The sequence below is a fragment of the Canis aureus genome, chromosome 13 (genome assembly GCF_053574225.1).
Source record: "Canis aureus isolate CA01 chromosome 13, VMU_Caureus_v.1.0, whole genome shotgun sequence".
Taxonomy (NCBI): Eukaryota; Metazoa; Chordata; class Mammalia; order Carnivora; family Canidae; genus Canis; species Canis aureus.
This window is the reverse complement of record NC_135623.1, coordinates 7,041,425-7,059,454: the sequence shown is the minus strand read 5'-3', so window position 1 is coordinate 7,059,454 and position 18,030 is coordinate 7,041,425. Positions and strand designations below refer to the sequence as shown.

At 49.4% G+C, this 18,030-nt stretch overlaps 1 long non-coding RNA gene across 4 annotated transcripts in view; it reads left to right on the top strand.

The window, feature by feature from the left end:
• LOC144281742 (uncharacterized) overlaps positions 1-15,802 on the top strand; it is a 51,462-nt gene extending 35,660 nt beyond the window's left edge. For 3 of the 4 annotated variants that reach the window (XR_013350142.1, XR_013350140.1, XR_013350139.1), the window contains one exon: positions 159-822. This is a non-coding gene — a long non-coding RNA (uncharacterized LOC144281742). Of the gene's footprint in view, positions 1-158; positions 823-5,657; positions 5,861-15,436 lie in introns of those variants that run through there. The other variant, XR_013350137.1, reaches the window with a different exon arrangement.
• The last annotated feature ends 2,228 nt before the right edge of the window (positions 15,803-18,030 follow it).

The following is an 18,030-nucleotide window of genomic DNA, read 5'->3' as shown; positions in this document are numbered from 1 at the left end:
ATCCCAGGGTTCTGGGATCGAGTCCCTCATTGGTCTCCCCAAAGGGAGCCTGCTTCTCCCTCCACTTGTGTCTCTGCTTCTCTCTATGTCTCTCATGAATAAATAAATAAAATCTTAAAAAAGGAAATGTTGGATCTTTACTCTGAACTGTATTAAAGGAGGACATGGCCCACACCTGGTAGAATGACCACGATCCAAAAGACAACACGTAACAAGTATTGGTGAAGATGTGAAGAACAGGGAACCCTTGTCCGCTGTTGGGAGGAATGTAAATTGGTGTAAGCAGTATGGAAAACAGTATGGAGGGTCCTCAGAAAATTGAAAATAGAACTACCACCTGATTCAGCAATCCCAGTCTGGGATATATATCCAAAAGAAACGAAACCAGAATCTTGAAAAGATAAGTACACTCCCACGTTCACTGAAGCATTATGCACAATAGCCAAGATATGGAAACAGGGACGCCTGGGTGGCTCAGCGGTTGAGCATCTATCTGCCTTTGGCCCGGGGCATGATTCCGGGATCTGGGATCGAGTCCCACATCCAGCTCCTTGCAGAGAGCCTGCTTCTCCCTCTGCCTATGTCTCCGCCTCTCTCTCTGTGTGTCTCTCATGAGTAAATAAATAAAATCTTAAAAAAAAAAAAAAGATATGGAAACAACCTAACTGTCCATCTATCGATGAATGGATAAAGAAGATTTGGTGTGTATACAATGCGATACTCTTCAGCAGTGACAAAGAAGGAAGTCCTGCCATTCGTGATGACACAGATGAACTGTGAGGGCATTGTGCTGAGTGAAACAAGTCAGAGAAAGACAAATACTGACGGTATCACTTACATGTGGAACCTGAAAACAAAATAAAACAGTTAAACTCATAGAAACAGAGAGTAGAGAGGGGTTACTGGGGCCCGAGGGTGGGGGGAAGGACATGAAGAAGGAGAGGTGATGGACTAGAAGAACATAGAGGGCCAGTGGCTGGAGAAGTCAGTGTGATGGAGTTGCAGGGGACCGAGGTGGTACGTGTGGTGATGCATGGAGGTTGTGGTCACTTGGTGGATGTTCTAGTTGTGATTTTAGAGCTGGAGCCATTGCAGTTGTCGGCAGGGTGCAAGGTGAGGCTGTGGGGGGCGGTGAATGATGGAGTGGGAGAATGGGTGAATATATTTGTGGGGTTGCCTGAGCTACTTTCTTTCTCCAATTGGCCCCAAAAGCCTGTGTTTTCTTTCATCCTTTGGTTCACAACAGCCTTGCCCCAAACCTTTCTACCTCTTCAGGCTTCTGCTCAGAATGTCCTTCCCCCAGGAAGTCGTTCCTAATTCTTACTCCAGGAGGGATCCCTGTGAGAATGAAACATCCTGTGAGGTAGAGAGACTTCACTCCATCATCACCTGGGCTGTGTTCCTGAATGTTCCCCACCTAGGCTGATGCCCCATGGCAGGCACTTGTTATAATTATTTTGAGTCATCAGAAGTGACGGCTCTTGGGGAGCCTGGGAGGCTCAGTCAGTTAAGCATCCAATTCTTGATTTCGGCTCAGGTCATGATCTCAGGGTCATGAGACTTGAGCTCTGTGTCAGGCCCCACACTGGACATGGGGCCTGCTTAAGATTCTCTCTCTCCCTCTCCCCCTGCCCCTCCCCTCTCTTCCTCTCTCCCCCTCTCAAAAAAATAAAAAAAGAAAAGAAAAGAAAAAAAAATGATAGCTCCCATCCACTGAGCGCTTGTCACGTGTCAGGGTGTGCTGAGCTTTAGCACACATTTCCTGGTTTCATCCCCATTTCGCAATAATTTTCTGAGTAGGTGGGAGCCTCACACCCCCTTTTTCAGGTGGAGAAGACTGCAGAAGGGCAGGGCACTTGCTCAGGGTTTATAAGCAAGTAGTGGTTTGGCTCATCTTGCACCTCTACTCCCAGAGCAGAGGGGAGCCATGGGTGAGCCACACAGGAGTTGTGTTTGATATCCAACCTCCCCCCACACCATGCCACCCCCTCCCTCCACTCGTTTGGCAGCTTGAGTCATCAGTGACCCTCCACAAGGGGTCCATGTGTGCCTCAGCTTCCCCAGAAGCACAGAGTCAGGTACAGAAGGGCTCTCCATGGTAAGCATAGTCCAGCTGTCGTGTTCCTGCTGAGACCCCTGTTATGGACCAAATATTTGTCACCCCCTGCCTCCCAAATCCATATGTTAAAGCCTTAACCCCACAATGGGATGGTAATTGGAGATGGGGTCTCTGGGCCATCATTAGGTTTAGATGAGGTCACAAGGACAGTGGCCTCATGATGGGGATAGTGCCCTTATAAGAAGAGACACCAGGGCAGCCTGGGTGGTTCAGCAGTCCCAGGGCGTGATCCTGGAGACCTGGGGTCAAGTCCCACATCGGGCTCCCTGCATGGAGCCTGCTTCTCCCTCTGCCTGTGTCTCTGCGTCTCTCTCTGTGTCTCTCATGAATAAATAAAATACACACACACACACACACACACACAAAGGAGAGACACCAGAGCTAGCTCTTTCTCTCTCTCTCTCTCTCTCTCTCTCTCTCTCCCTCTCCCTCTCCCTCTTTCCCTGATCTTGGACTCCTCAGCTTCCAGAGCTGTGAGAAATAAAGCCACTCAGTCTGAGTATTTTGTTTTGGCAGCCCTACTGACAAAGACGGGCCCTTTACCATGTCCTCTTGGGACACGGAGCTTCTGCATCCCTGGGGCAGCCGTCCCCTCTCAGAAGAGGGGTGCCTGTTGACAAGCCCTTCTGTCGCAGGGAAGGGGTCTGCCCACCGCGGCTTCCACACAACAATCCCCGCTCTGTCTTCTGCACCCACATGGAACAAGGCTGTTCTCTCTTCCCTAACGCCCCTTCAGATACTCGCAGGCAGAGGCCGTGGCCATCCCACCCACTTTAGGTTCCCCGGGGACAGAGGCCGAGTCTGTCCTGTTTATTGCCACATCCCCAGCACCTTGCACAAGGCTTGCTCCACAGGAGGAGCCTTATACATATTTGTTAGTGGGATGAACAACACTAGTTCTGTTCAGGCTATTTCTAGTCCCTTTAAATCTGCACCTCCAAGAACCCGGTTTCAAGTGTTTTCTTTGTTCTCTTTCTTTACCAGGTTTCTATGCTAATTTTCCAGAAATTAAAAGTTTCTATTCCAGTAGAAGAAGGAGGTGTTGGGGGCGCCTGGGTGGCTCCGTCGGTTGGGCATCCACCTTCAGCTCGAGTTGTGATCCCAGGGTCCCCACTCTGCAGGGAACAAGCAGGGAGCCTACTTCTCCCTCTGCCTCTCTGTCTCTTTCTCTGTGTCTCTCTTATTCATGAGAGACACAGAGAAAGACACAGAGACACAGAGGCAGAGGGAGAAGCAGGCTTCCCGCAGGAAGCCCGATGCGGGACTCGATCCCCGGACCCCAGGATCATGCCCTGAGCCGAAGGCAGAGCCACCCAGGCGCCCCTAAATAAAATCTTAAAAAAAAAAAAATGAGGTGTTGGTTCTCACAGCCTAATACGTTGTCAAACTTGTATTTCCTCCACCTCTTTCCCTGCTCTCTTCTACTTTCTGTATCTTTCTGCGTTACGCACACTCCCGCGAGAGGGACTTTGCAAAAAGCTGACATCGTGAATGTCCACTGATGCTGCCACAGAGGTCCTCCCTGTACTCAGAGGAGTCTTGCAGGCAGGGTGGTGCGTGCCTTAGGGAAATCTCAGTTCCACCCACGGCAGGGCTGTGTGACCTGGGGCAGGCGACAACCTCTCTGAGCCTCGGACTCCTTGTCAGTAAACAACCCTAACCCCCCGTCCTGGCCTCAGGTGGACAACGAAGGAGACCATCAGCACCTGAGACAGCGCCCTTAGCCCGTGCCCGGCACTCGGCGCTCCAGAACCTCGATGATGAAGGAGTGGGAGGGGGCGCTCAGTGTGTCCCATGCTAGAAGGGTGACCGCGTCTCTGTGGGAAGGAGCTGAGTTCGGCTCTGGGCTCACTCGCTGGCTCACCTTGGATGGGCAGTTCCCCCTCTCTGAGCCCCAGTGTCCTCATCTGGCAAAAATGGAGATGTGCGGTGGCTGGGAGGGCTCACTGAGGGGGTGGCACCAAAGTCCCTGGCTTGGTGACTGCATCCCCACCAGATGTCAGCTCTTGGGCCCCCTCATATGTGGCCTGAGCTCCCGTGTTTCCCTCTCAGTGAGTCACCCAGAAGGAAAGGCCGATTCCCTGGAACAGGCACACATGGCTACATCGCCATGGAGGAAACAGTGCAGGTGGGTGGGTGGGTGGGGGGGTGCTGCCAGAAGGAAGGCGTGTCCTTTAAGCAGGAGGCCTGTCCCCAGGTGTGCTGACACGGCTTTCCGAGGTGTGTCCCACTGTCTTCACAGCGATATTGCTCTGGGCCTACTGAACTTGGTGCTGAACAGCACCTAGAGCATGCCTAGTACCTGCGCAGAGCAAACACTTGACTATTTATTGAGTGAATTAATGAATGTTATATGGAGCAAAACCCACTCTTTTTTTTTCTTTTTTTGACTGGTAGGCCTAAGTCCTTATTTATCTTGCATTTATGAATATTTTTCAATTACAAAAGAAATACAGGTTGATTCCAGAAAAAAAAATGATCAGAAAACACGGTTGATTTAAGAACAAAAATAAGAGGCACCTGGTTGGCTCAGTCAGTGGAACATGGGACTCTCTATCTCAGGTTGGTGAGTTCAAGCTCCCCCACGCTGGATATAGAGATTGCTTAAAAAAAAACAGAATCCCATGTCATCCTCTTGTCTAGCCATAATCACTGGTGTTAACAATTTGCCATTAGAGCCTTTTAGGCACCGCTCTAAGCAAATCCATTGAAATATCAGTCAAGACATGGTTTGGGGGCACCTGGGTGGCTCAGTGGTTGAGCATCTGCTTTCGGCTCAGGTCGTGATCCTGGGGTCCAGGGATCCAGCCCCACTTTGGGCTCCCTGTAGGGAGCCTGCTTCTCCTTCTGCCTGTGTCTCTGCCTCTCTCTCTCCGTATCTGTCATGAATAAATAAATAAAATCTTTTAAAAAATACATATGGTTTGGGAACTGGTTTTATTTTTCTTTTCACTTAAATGTACTGTGAATGTCTCCCCATGTCATTCAAAATTTTCTTTCTTTTTTTTTTTTGAAAAATTTCTAAGACATTTTTAGACTCTACTCTTCGGTATTTTAGATTTTATTGTTAATTATACAATAGGTTTACTATTTCATTATGTATGTACATTTATAATTTCTTTTTTAAAAAAAGATTTTACTTATTTATTTATTCATGAGAGACACACACACACACAGAGAGAGAGAGAGAGAGAAAGAGGGGCAGAGACACAGGCAGAGGAAGAAGCAGGCTCCATGCAGGGAGCCCGACGTGGGACTTGATCCCAGGATTCCAGGATCAGGTCCTGGGCTGAAGGCATCACTAAACCGCTGAGCCACCCGGGCTGCCCTATATTTATAATTTTGTTGAACAAATGTCCCATAAGCAAATCTTTTCTCATTTAAAAGGCAAGCATTACAAAAAAAAATCCTTCTCAATAATCGTATCTGCAACTCTGTCCCCCAGTATGATCTGTTCTCCACAAGGCTGGACAGGCACTAGCCAGTCGTGGACGCCCACATGTTACTTAAGCATAAGCCCCATTGATTCGTCCTGCAGGAGCTGAGCGGTGAGCAGTGTGTGTTGTGGAGAGAAGCCGGGCTCCGATGTCCGATGTCCGATGCCTGTGGCTGAACGCCCAGCTCCGTAACTCCTTATCCGTCTGCAAAACGGGGATGAGAACACATCCCTATGGAGTTGCTGAGAAGATGATGTGACTTACTCTCCGAAACGTGCTGAGCGTAGAGGATGCCCGGCCCTTGGTAAGTAGTCAACAAATGGCAGCGATGATTGTTGATATTGTAAAAAAGATCTGACTAGCCCCGATTCATAGATGAGGAATCACAGGGCAAACAGCTGAAGTGACTTGCCCGCTGGAACAACTATAAGAGAATCTGAGCTCGGCCTAGCTCCAAAGGGAACTAGGATTTGTTAAGCTTCTGTAATATACCACATATGACAGGCATTCCGCATCATTTCGGATAGCGTCCCCTGATACCATTTAGGGTTGAGTAAATATGAGACATAGAATATCCTAAATCATGTCGTTGTGTGGATATCGTTATCCTTGTTTTGTTTTTTTTTTTCTTTTTTTTTAAAGATTTTATTTATTCATGAGAGACCCAGAGAGAGAGGCAGAGACACAGGCAGAGGGAGAAGCAGGCTCCATGCAGGGAGCCCGATGGGGGACTGGATCCCTGGACCCCAGGATCACGACCTGAGCCGAAGGCAGATGCTCAACCACTGAACGGCCCAGGTGCCCCTTATTACCCTTGTTGAGTGGAAGAGAAATTGAGCCCACAGAGGGTGAGGGATTTGCTCTTACTCCTACAATGAGCAAATAGTAGGGCTGGGATTGGAACCCTTAACCCTGTCTCGCAAGCGGGTCTCAGAAGTGAAGTGTCTTGCTCACGGTGTCACCCCAGTCCCTGCTCTGTCATACTCTCTCCCCAAACGATCTTGGGAAATTTTCCAGGAATCTGGGGCTAGAGGTGACCTCTGTGGTCATGAGATGCTTGAGGAAAATGATCAGGATAGCAACATCCTGACTGTCAAAAGATCACACTTGGTGCCAAGATGGCCAAGTAGGTGAAATGCGAGAATCCCAGGCTGGAGATCAGAAGTCTCTCTCCACAACCCCCTCCTTCACTGCCTGCCTGCCCTTTCCTTCTCCTGTAAACCCTGGCAGGAAGGAATTGTTGCCGTCAGCCTCAGGAAGCAGCTCACACAAAGAGACAGTGCCACACCTTACCCTGACCCCTCTTCTCCCCCTCCTCCAAATAGTGAAAGTAGCAGTAATCATAATGATCGTGACAACACTTATTGAGTGATGATTAGTATAGGACTTTTCGTACCCTTGTTGAGCCTGGCCCACCCAGGGTTTCCTGGCCTCCCCTTATGGTGGGTCCTGACTCTCTCACAAACACAGCAGGTGCTGTGGGACCCCTGAGTTAACCTTCACCACCGCCTCTGAGGTTGGTGGCTGTCGTCATTCCTGTCGGACAGAACAGGAAACTGAGGCTCAGAACGGGTGAGTACTTTGCTCAGAGTCCTGCAGTGGAGAACTTCAACTGGAGCCCGAGCCTGTCCAATTGCAGAGCCCTCAATGTCCGTATCAGGCACTTTGTGGCAAAGGGACTTGGGGTGCCACAGCCTCGTGAGGGTCCCCGGAGGGAAACAGAGTATGGAGGCAGGGCCCAAGATGTGATTCTGGGTTGGGGCTTCTCCCTGCTTTTCTGTATGACCGTGACTTACCCTCTGTGTGCCTTGAGAGACCTCAGTACCACAGGGGTGAGGCTAGAGGGCCTGTGTGAGGAGACAGGAGGAAGAAAGCAGGTGCAGGGGGGCGCCCCTGAGTGCCAGTGGGTCTGTGGCTTCCACTCTCTGTAAAGAGGGCTTATCTAAAGTTTACCTCTACCCAGAGTTAAGGTGCAATGAAAACAATGCTGGGGGTGGGGTGAGGAAAGTATACATGAAATATTTATTTTACAAAACGAGCACTGGACTTCGGGTCAGAAGATCTGGACTCATGACCAAGGATGTGGAGGGAAGCTCAGGTTCCCCGACTCGGGGACCAGTTCCATCTCCTCTTTGGCCTCATCCTCGTGATCTGGTCTCTCCTCTGGTGTCTGACACACTTGCCCTGGCACCGCCCCATGTGTCTATTCAGTTCTCGTCCTCCTGCCCCCTGGGCTCACCCTGCCGTCTGGGCAGGTGGACGGGCCTGGGATGCCGGGTTCTGGCCCCCGGGAGGACACAGGGACGGGGGCTCAGGTGGGCAGAGGTCGGGCAGGGGGCACAGTGCCATGAGGACAGACCGCTCCTGGCGTGGCCCCTGCGTCCCCCCCTGCGTTGTGTGGGGGGCCTGGCCGGAGATCAGAGGTCCACCCGCGTCAGCCCGGCGGCCCTCGCGTCAGGAGGCGCCTTCTCAGCGCAGAACAATGCGGGCTCTTTGAAGGGCTGGGCAGCAGGGGATGGGTGTTTCTCCAAACACAGGGCCTCCTTTGCAAAACAGGCTTTGATTCCCAGGCCCGGAGGCCCCAGGTGCCTGTTGGGCGGCAGGCGGGGGCTGGGGGCTTTGTTTGGCAGGAAGAGGGGACTCGGAGACCTGGGAACAAAGCCTGGGACACAGCTGGCCGGGCGGGGGGCTGGCCTGGGCAGGCAGGTCAGGCTGGGGTGCCAGGGGGGGCAGGCCCGGCAGCCTGGCCACCTCTCGCCAGGGCCCGGCCCTCACGTCTGTGGAAGGCGCGGTTGAAGTCCAGGCTGTCATGGTGTCAGCTGCGTCCCCATGTCCCTGTGCGGTGTATGGGCAAAGCTGGAGTCTAGGACAGAGTGCGAGATGGGGGAGGAAATAGCGGTAACCAAGGCCCACTGCCCGCACATGCCCCCGGGTCACCAAGCCGGGCGACGGCTCCTCCCTGCTGCCAGACACCGTGCTGGGCACCTGACAGGCACATGGCTCGGATCTAACCCTCATTCTCTTGCTTGATGGCGGCCTCGAGACTCTGCAGGACCTCTCTGGACTCATCGCCTGTCGCTCTCCCACTCGCTTGGTCCACTTGAGCTACTCTGGCTCCTTTCAGTTCCAGAACACAGCAGGCACACTCCTGTCTGCACCCTGTCTGTTCCTGCCACCCGGAACACTGTGGCATGGCTCTGGGTCTTCAGTCCTTCACGGGGTGGCTCAGCTCCTATGCTTACAGTGAGGGCCCATCTCCACCACTGTCTGCAGGGCAGGCCTTCCAGCCTGAGTATTTTGTTTTTCCTTTTAAGATTTTATTTATTTGGCAGAGAGAGAGAGAGAGAGAGCAAGAGGGCACACAAGCAGGGGTGCAGCAGAGGGAGAGGGAGATGCAGGCTTCCCACTGAGCAAGAAGCCCGATGTGGGGCTTGACCCCAGGACCCTGGGATTACAACCTGAACCGAAGGCAGACACGTATCGACTGAGCTGCCCGGGTACCCCATCTTTTTCTTTTCTTTTTTCTTTTACAAAGTAAGCTCTACACCCAACACGGGGCTTGAACTCATGACTTTGAGATCAAGAGTCGCATGCTGTACGGACTGAGCCAGCCAGGGGCCCCCCAGCCCGCTCATGGTCCGTGCCCCCTCCACACTGCTGTTCACCTCTTCACATAACATACAGTCACTTTATTATGCTGAGTATCGACTCCCTCAAAGTCAAATGTAAGCTCCACCAGGTCAGGCACCTTTGTCAGTGTTATTCGCTCATGTGCCTCAAGCACCTAGGTGCCCGGTGTGTTGCAGGCACTTGCAATGTTAGCTTTGTGCTGACTTGTCCAGGCCAGGGTGCCCAGCTGTTTAGCCAAACGTGAGCCTGGATGTTGCTGTGCAGGTGCTTGTAGATACAATTCATGTTTACCATCAGTTGACTCCAAGTGAAGCAGATCGCTCTTCATAATGTGCAGGTGGGCCTTGTCCAATCAGGTGAGGGCCTTGAGAGCAAAGACTGAGGTTTCCTGAAGAAAAAAAATTCTTCAGACAGCCACACAGAAACCCTGCCCAAATTTCCCACCTGTTGGCCTGCGAAACTCAGACTCAAGATTATAGCACCAACTGTTACCTGAATTTCCAGCCTTCTGGCCTGCCCTCTAGATTACAGATTTGCCAGCCCCTTAAAATAGGGCAAATTTGCCAATTCCTTAAAATCTCTCTTGCTCTCTCTCCATCTCTCTCTGTAATTCTAAATCCTGTTGGTTCTGTTTCTCTGGAGAGTCCTGGCTAATCCAGTACTCAAGAAATATGGGAGTTGACCCATATGAAATTGCTGTTTTTGTGAGTCATAAAAAAAAGGTTAAATATCAGCAATTTCATAGGTTCCATCTAAAATTTGCTGAATGAATAAATAAATGAACCACAAAGCACTCTTGACGTAGGTGTTATCTCACTGATAAGAAAACCGAGATTTCAAGAGATAAAGGTGCGTGCTAAGAAAGAAAGGCACAGCAAATTAGTGACATAGCTGGGATTCAAACCTCTGACCGAGGCCAAGGTCGGTGCTTCTAACAAATGCAGCAGCTTCTGACTTCTCCGGCCAAGCAGCTGAGCATGGGGGAGCCCCACCTCTGAGAGCTTTGGTTTGAGAAGTCGATGAAAGAGTGGCAGGGAATCTGGGTGACTGCTCCCCAGCTGCAAGCTCGGAAGCCACCATGGAGGTGTCTGTGCCAGCTGCACTCCCTTCATCTCAGGCATTGCTCAGGGCTTGGGGGGCCTCCCTTGGTCCTGGGGTCCTGGGGTTCCCTCTCTAGGGGAACCTGTGGGGATCCTGACAGAAGGACATTGCCCTCATCTCGCCAAAAAATCGAGATGCCCAGTTGGGGAAGGCAGCATGGCAGGCTGGTGTGCAGTGGTGAAGATGGTCTTGGCGCCAGAGGACCTGGGGCTGAAACTTGGCTCTGCCACTTAGCAGCCAGGTGACTTTGGTCAGCTTATTTAATGTGTCCAAGTCTCAGCTCCTTGAGTGGAAAGTGGGGTAATAATGCTTTGCCCTGGTATTGTTACAAACCCTCAATGAGATAATACGTGTAAAGCACTTAGAATTCTCACCACTCAGTAAACAGGGGTAGTTAGTGTTATTCCCGCCAATAACATCACTAGAGTTTTAGACATTGCTGGAGGCAAAGAAGGGAAGCTCACAACATCTATTTTGGGGCCGTGATACCGTGATTACATCCCTTTGTCCCCTCCAGGATTCCCTCCCCCTCAACGTGATGGACTCTTGGAAGACGACTTGATTGCCCTAATTTAGAGTCATTTTGCTTTGGTGAGTTTATGCCATCCAGGTGTTACCCTCTGGGAGGTAGTCCTTGTTTAGACCTGAGCTTTCATTCTGGCCAAAAGCCTTTGTCTGCTGTTTAAAACAACAACAACAATAAAAAAACAAAAAATAAATCGCCAGCATTTCAGGCTCCTGGAAATGACACCCGTAGCAGATAATTATAGTACCTTGCATTTTTTTTTTCATGGAAACTGGTGTTTATGTTAAAACTGCAAGAGAGGTATGACGGTGATGGTCACTATAATCCTGCTTTTTACAGGTGGAGGAGCTTAGGTGCAGAGGAGATTGTGCTTTTCCCAAGTCATCAGTGGTAGAGCCAGGCTGTCAGCTTTTCATGAGCTCCCCTTCTCTCCCCTCCCTCCTAAGCCCAAAGAGGGCTTGTTCTGGGCAGTGCGGTCTCCAAAGTCTCCAAAGAGAGGGTGCAAAACAAGTTGCTGGGCCGCAGGAAGAGCTTCTCTTTATATGCAGAACATTCATTAAGCTTTATTACTATTTCACGTAGAGATAAACAAAGTATTTAGAAATAAAATGCACACATATTTGAAACAGCATGCCTAGGTTATTTTTAACCAATAATGGTAGGAGATCAAAGAGGTTGGGACACCACAGCTCGAGGGAACCATCCTGAACTTTGGCTTCCAGGATGACTTCCTTCCTGCTCCGGGGCTCAGCTCAGGCTGGTCCCTGCAGGGGAGCAAGAGAGACCAACAGCATCATTTTCCAGAGGTTGGTGGCTCCTCAGTCTGGTCAGAGTTGCCTGCTCTCTCCAGCTCTTGAGGACTGTCTGGCTCACGCTGGCATAGGAGGTTATCAACCCCGGAGCCTTCAACAGCCTTTTCCTGTTATCAGAGCCCAAGTGTCCAAGAAGGAGTCCGAACCTCCTGCTTCTTCCCATCCTGCTGGGTTACAGTCTGTCCTTGGAGCGAGAGTAAACAGAGGAGGTGACAGTGTCAATAAATGTCTCCCGTGTGGCCTTGGCTAGCATACATGCCTTTGCACTAAAGGGACACAGGTAGATTTGTGTTCATGGCCCTTCCTATGACACACACAAGAATAAATATTAAGACAGGAAATAGTAATAAAAATAAAGAAAAGAACAGAAAGGAAAAAGAACATCCCTTTGTGGACTCTGAAAGAGAGCTTAAAAAGCTAGTTTTGGGTAATATAAAGTACTGTCTTTTGAAGCTTGTCACACTGGAGGCCCTGAGTAGCAAGGCTCTTTGGTTAAGAGCCAACATCACCGAATCTGATGAATTTCCCACTTACAAATAGTCAGTGAACGTGTGTCAGTTAACTCATTCATTAATGAGAGAACTAGTAAGATGATACAACTGATTCAAAGGATAATTAAAAGAACCTCACATATATAGGTTATAAGAATGCTAATGTATTAAAAAGGTATTTACGAAATTGGTCTATGTGCGGGGCAATAATCAATTGTATTCCACTGGTCACAATACATTTCCATTTCCATGGAAAGAATAACTTGCATTAATATCAATTTTGCAAAACTTAGAGATTGTAAAATATCTTAGGGATAATAAAATGTGAAGATAGCCTGGAAGAGAAGTCTAGACAGGACACCCAATAGTCTTTTATGCCACATCAATGCCTTTCTCACAATTTTCCCTAATACCAGAAAAATAAGTTTGGCAAATACACCCAAAGGACTTCACGGAAGACTTGATTCTGTTTGAATCAAAGTGGGAGGTGAATCATTGCAGAGTTCCATCCTTGTCTCCATATGGATGATTCTAGAGAGGGCAGTGTGCTATCAAGGTAGGAAGTAGAAGATCTGGGTTAGGAACTACCTCACCATTCCGTAGTTGAGTGGTCTTGGGCCATTTCCTTCTCTCTGACTTTTCCATGACTTTTGACTTGCAAAATGGGGCCAATTGCAGAGAGGAAAGAAGTACATCAAGCCCAGTGGGTAGTAGGAACTCAGGACTCAGGGTCTTCCTTCCAGCTTCTTCTTTTTTTTTTTTTTTTTTTTTAAATTTTTATTTATTTATGATAGTCACACAGAGAGAGAGAGAGAGGCAGAGACACAGGCAGAGGGAGAAGCAGGCTCCATGCACCGGGAGCCCGATGTGGGATTCGATCCCAGGTCTCCAGGATCGCGCCCTGGGCCAAAGGCAGGCGCTAAACCGCAGCGCCACCCAGGGATCCCTACTTCTTCTTTTTTTTAAAAAAAAATTTTATTTACTTATGATAGTCATCACAGAGAGAGAGAAAGAGGCAGAGACACAGGCAGAGGGAAAAGCAGGCTCCAGGCACCGGGAGCCCGACGTGGGACTCGATCCCAGGTCTCCAGGATCACGCCCTGGGCCAAAGGCAGGCGCCAAACCACTGCGCCACCCAGGGATCTCTACCTTCCAGCTTCTTGAAACTATTCCCAGTGGCTACCGAAGGCATGTCTATTATTTCCAGGTACACAGGTTGCCGGTTTCAGCCACCTGGTGCTTCCATGTGTGAGACCTCAAATGGATGGATTTTTGTCTGTGTAAAGCTTCAGGGGCACTGAGCAAACTCTGTGGGAAAGGTAGCCAAAGTCCTCTTTTCTTTGGAGAGAAATGGACCTTGGCCCCATAGTGTCACCAAAGGGCAGGTGTCTGGGAGTGGAGGAAGTCAGTGAGCCAGTGCAGAGCTAAGAAGGGATGTTGGTTAAGAGGAAGATTTGGAATAAATCAGAGTTTCCTACCTTTCAAGGAGTGGTAAGAGACATCTTCGAAAATATGATGGAAACCCTACACCCACTCCCCAGAAATAGGTCTGTGTGTAGGCTGGCAGAGGCTGTAGCAGGTAGCTCAGAGGTACTGGGCCTGGAATGGGGCACCCGCTTCAGCCCCCTCCCTCAGTGAGTGTCTCCAGCTTCAGGGGAACTGGGGTCAGCCTCACAAAGGAAGGGAGCCCCAAAGTGGGAGGTAGCAGATCAAGCTCCTTCTTTGTCATCTAAGCGATGGGAACAGATGAGCGGCTGTGGCCTAGATGGGGCTCAGCCCCTTAGAGCCTTTCCTTTTCTATCTAGGGGGGCTGCCCTTAAGTCTCCGTCATCCCAGTCTTTGACTCCACACAGCAAAGGACCAGTGTGGGAGGAGAGGTGATGGGGTGGAAGGACTTCCAAAGGAGAAGTATGGGGCCTTAACTCTCTCCCTCCCCAGTTTATGGGTTCCCCCTGGAAGGCAAAGAATGTGTACTTCAGAGCCAATTTGGGGTTTGTGTCAACCGTGGAGGTGGACCACTCGGCTCTCCTTTCAAAAAAGAGCTCACTATTCAGCTGTGTGTTAATCTCCCAGGGCTGCCTGAACAAAGTACCACAAACTGAGTGGCCTATATAATAGAAATTGATTTTCTCACAGTTCTGGAGGCTGAAATCAAGGAGTCCATAAGGCAAGCTCCCTCTGAAGGTGCTACAGAAGGACCTGCTCCATGCCTCTCTCCTGGCTTCTGCTAGCCTTCAACATTCCTTGGCTTGTAGATGCAGGACTCCAATCCTCTGTCTCACATGGCTTTCTCCCTCTGTCCCAGTCTTCACAGGGCCTTTTTCTCATAAGGACATCACCCATGTTGGATTAGGGGCCCAGTCTGCTCCAATATGGCCTTGTCTCAACTAAGTACATCTGCAGCAACTCTATTTCCAAATAAGATCACATTCAGAAGTCCTCGGGGGGTGGTGGTGGTTAGGATTTCAAGGTATCTGGGTTTTTTTGAAGAGGGGAAAAGGGGAGATGTAGCTGAATTCTAACAACCTACCAGGAGTGAGTTAGTGGACTCCTCTTGCTGCAGTAGCTTCAGGTACTTTCCCCAGGCAGTTCTCAAGTTCCAGGGCAGAGGCTCTATCACACCTGCATCACCATCAGGTGGCCTCAACCTGTTCCTTTCCCTTCATCTTCCACAGGCATTAGCTCCCAATAAGCATTTTGTCCTTCTAACTTCATCACTGTCTGCTTCTTGAAGAACCAAAACTGGCATAGGCAGAAAGATGGACGTACTTACTGGATCACTTGCTACCCAGGAGTCAATGAAGATCCCCCACCCCCAGGGGCGTGGGGGGCACAATAGTCCCTGGTGGGGACACAGGGTGTCAGCTCAGTTGTTAAATCTTTCATTGGTAATGACGTGGAAGATTGTTCCAGTGGTGGGCACACCCTGGCCATGTGATGATTTAGGTGTTTGAAAAACACAGGGGACCATGCATGCCAGGGCAATGGAATTAGCTGGCTAATTAAGCTGCATAAGTTGTGTTGACCCTTCAGAGAGATAATGGAAAGTCGAGTGCAGTTAAAAAACAAAAACTAGGATGCCTGGGTGGCTCAGTGGTTGAGCATCTGCCTTTGGCTCAGGTCATGATCCTGGGGTCCAGGGATCGAGTTCCACATCGGGCTCCCTGCAAGGAGCCTGCTTCTCCTTCTGCCTGTGTCTCTGCCTCTCTGTGTGTCTCTCCTGAATAAATAAATAAAATCTTAAAAAAAATAAACAAAACCCAACTAAATGTGAGGGGGCTTTTGGGTATCTTATAAATAATATGCTTTTATCTCCCCAGCAGGACAGCAGAGAAAGACTGCTATGAAAATCAGGATATAATGGAAAGGAGCTTCAAAAGTCATAAAACGCTCAGCTGAGGCAAGTCTGCTCTGCTAAGGTCAGGGCTGTGGTTGGGACAATCTGGGACCTGACATATAGGATGAGGACACATGGGATGGAGACACCTGTAATATAGAGTGATGACTCCTAGAAAAGCCAGGAGCCTTACAATTTGCAAATAACAATTATTGTAAAACTAGCAAAGTTAAGGTGCCAGCCAGAGGAGCTTGCCCTGCAGAGGGCTGTGGAGATGGTAAATAGAATAAAGTAGCCCTACAAGCAAGATAGGGAAACAACCAGCAAGAGAAAGAAAGCAAGAATGTTTAGGCAGGATGTTTAGAGTGGTTGTCCCAATAAAATGTCACAATTCCTTGCTCGAAGTTCTTGGACTTGATCCAGTTTTTAGATCTTTGAATTTGTAGAAGAGAGAATCTGTTGGCTGAAGAGGGGCCTGGGTCTCCTGGAGAAAGGACTGAACTACACCATGGCAAGCACATATTTACTGTAAGAGTCTTCCTATTCCTTTGCTAAAGGCACTGATAGCCATTTGCTCAGGAATTATTTACTGGGGAAATGGGAATGCTCAGACACTTGTAGGACAATTGGATCTGAGGTCTGAATTGACATTGATACTCAAAGACCTGCAATGTCATTGCAGACTCCTTATGAGGGCCAGCTGATAATTAATGGAGTTCTGTCCAGGGTCCAGCTTATATTGAGCCCAATGGGGATGTGAGACCACTCAGTATTTGTTTTTCTGATCTCTGAGTGTATAATTGGGGTTGGCATGGTTGGCAGATAGAGTGATTTTTACTTTGGGTCCCTGAACTATGAGGTGGGAGCTACCATAGTGGAGAAGGCCAAGTGGAAGCCTTTGAATCTGTCCATCTTGCCCTCCTTCCCTGTCCACTCTCTATTCTCCACACTCTCATTCCCACCAAGATAGTAAATCAAAGCCAATGTTGTATCCTGGGGAGAGGTGGTAATATTAATGCTATCATTAAGGATCTCAAGATGTGAGAGTGGGTCCTTATCATATTTCTGTTTAGTGTATCAGTCTAGTCCTTGCAGAAATCAGATGGATTCTAGGGTGTAACTGGGGACACCTGAGAACTCTACCAAACAGTAGCCCCAAATGCAGCCATGTGCTGCCCTAGACTCTTAGCTAGAGCAGATGAATATGGCTTCAGGTACATGGTGTGCCATTATTGAGTTGGTAAATGTGTTATTTTCTATTCCAATCAGGAAAGAAGACCAGAAACAATTCACACTCATGTGGAATGGACAATGATACACATTCATATTTTTCTCCCTGGGCTGTGTTGATTCTCTTGCTCCTTGTCATATATTCCAAGGAGTTGTGGACTACGTGCACATCCTGCAGAACATCACATTTATCCCTACCATTGATAACATCAGACTGAACAGGAATATAAACAAGGGGTGTCTAGCACACCGGAGGCCTTGATAAGATACATGCACCCCAGAGGGTGAGAGATAAGCCTTACAAATTTACAAACCTGCCACACCAGGAAAGATTCTGGGGGTCTAGGAATCAGGAGTGTATTGGGACATCCCCTTCAAAGCAAAAAACAAATGGCTGCAATTTGCTTTTGCCTTCATAAAGAAGGAAGCCAGTGCCAGTTAGACCTTTCTGAGTTTCAGAGGTACACAGTGCATATCTAGAGACACTTCTCCAGTCCATATATGGGTGACAAAGGGGCTCTTAGCTTTGAGTGGAGCCCAGAACAAGAAGGGGCTCCTCAGGAAGTCCAGGCGGCAAGCAGCCCTGCCATTCAGACCAAACAAGCCAGCAGATCTTGGTGTTGGAGATGCCAGGCAGAAAAAGATGTGGTGTGAAGCATGCAGCAAGACCCAGAAAGAGAATCACAATGCAGGCCCTGAGATGAGGAGTGAGGGCTTGCCAAGGTGGCAGCTGGGGATGGAGGGAAGCCTTTGGGGTGGATTTAGAGATCGTGGAGGAGGGACATGATAAGCTGAAGCTCCAAAATCAACTGCAGTGATGGGAGCTGTAGTTTGTCCCACTAACCTCCCTGTTCTAAGTCCCTTCCCTACAGGAAGAAAGGCCCAGTGGAAACTTGGAGAAGGGCATCCATGTGGGGCACAGGTGGGCTGTGGGAGCCATGGAAATGCACCACTCAGACCTCCCTTCAGTGAAGAGCTCGCCATTCATAGGGTGTAGTAGATGACAGCTTCCAGCTGCAGAGCCTTCAGGCCAAGGTCATGCTCTCTGGGCATTTCCCAGCCAATGAGAAGCACGTGGGTCCTAGGATCTAGCTCTGCCCAATGTGGGACTCTTCCAATAGGCAGTCTTTGCACAGGAGCTCCACACTGAGTTGTCTACTTTTGGTTATCTGGAATCATACCAGCTAACCCTGGGCTTTTGGTGTCCATTTGGCTGCTCTGGAAAGTGAGAGTCATTCACAGGCTCCATTTGAAGGCCACACCTTCCCCCTGGATGCCTGTGGAAATTGAAAGGGCACAGGCTTTTGAGTCAGCCATACCTACATTCCAGTCTTAGCTTCTCCACTG